Raw genomic sequence first — 1598 nt, forward strand, 5'->3', positions numbered from 1 at the left:
CCTGCCCAAGTTCCAGCCCCAGGAGCCTGCCCGCCCAGGAGGCCGTGATCATACCCCCTGGCTACTGCCTGTCCTGCCTGCTGCCTTATCCTCCTTTCTCCAGGGGCCGGGGGCCTCAGTCTCCCCGTGCCTGCACCTGGAGTCCTATTGCCTGTGTCCTACAGTTTCCTCCTCAGCCATCCCCACAGGGCTGTGCCCCTTTCTAGTAGCCATCTTTACTTTCTTATTTTCTTGTGGAGATGGGGCCTTGCTATGCTGCCCAGGCCAGTCTTAATCTCCTGGCCTCAAGCAGCCCTCCTGCTTTGGCCATCTTTAGATGAGAAATCGCTCACCTGTGCTGCCTTTCACGTGGAGGATGGGTGGATGATTCACAGGGACCTGCCCTCCTTCCCGCAGAGTTGGGGTTTTTATGTAGGGGATTTTTCTGTCAGTTATTTTTTCCTCACCTTTCAGAGGAGTATTAAAAGAACTAAGCCATTAGTGGTGAGGCATGAGGGCAGTGACCACCACAGCTCCAGCGGAGCTCTCTCATCCCTACAGCTGGCAAGTGTTCCACCCTGTTTTCATGGCGCACAGAAAGGTAGGCACATAGTAATGTTGTTAAGTAAGCTTTTGAAGTACAGCATGGTGAGTTAGTTGGCCTTTTTACGAAAAAGGAAATGGAAAACTAGCACCATGGTCTTGGCATAATTACTCCAACATGCAAATCAGCACTGGAAGGAAGTTGAGGCAGCATGTGTCTATGCTCCACTAGTCCTTAAGACACATCTGAAAGAAAGGAAATCTTATTTGGTTAGAGGCGAAGGAATGCATGGATGGAATGCATGGTCCAGGTGTTTATAACTGTACATTTATTTGGCGGTTGTTTTGGATGGACAGGAAGTGGGAGGGGAGGGCACAGAGAGTCGCTTTGGCCATGTCCCTGGTTTGCCACAGGCTAATACTGGAGCATTCCTAAGTTTCCCAGTGGAAGATGGATGTGAAAGAAGAACACACTAGGCCAGGCGCGGTGGTTCATGCCTGTAATCCCAGCACTTTGGGAGGCTGAGGCAGGCAAATCACGTGAGGTCAGGAGTTTGAGACCAGCCTGGCCAACATGGTGAAACCACGCCTTTACTACAAATACAAAAATTAGCCGGGCGTGGTGGCACATGCCTGTAATCTTAGTTACTCGGGAGGCTGAGGCAGGAGAATTGCTTGAACCTGGGAGGCAGAGGTTGCAGTGAGCCGAGATTGTGCCACTGCACTCCAGCCTGGGCAGCAGAGCAAGACTCCATCTCAAAAAAAGAAAAGAACCATACTAGTCAGGTGCTAGAGGGCTTCCCAGGCAGCCTCTGAGGGAAGGAAATGTCTGAGAAGTTATTTAAGAGGATTTGTTGGTAACAGAAAAACTTCCAGATTGGTCTAGAAGGTGGACCCTAGCTATAGACCCATTTTACAAGACATAACGTAAATATTAAAGGCACATTTTCAGTATTTGGGGAAAATATATCCTCTGAGTCAAATGACCGATGGCTGTTTCTAGAAAACTTTTAGTTGTAGTTTTGATTGTCTTGAGTTTGGTGATAGATTTTTTTTTTTTTTTTTTTTTTTTTTTT

The sequence above is a fragment of the Rhinopithecus bieti genome, unplaced genomic scaffold (assembly GCF_001698545.2).
Source record: "Rhinopithecus bieti isolate Rb0 unplaced genomic scaffold, ASM169854v2 scaffold_34310, whole genome shotgun sequence".
NCBI classification, from domain to species: Eukaryota; Metazoa; Chordata; class Mammalia; order Primates; family Cercopithecidae; genus Rhinopithecus; species Rhinopithecus bieti.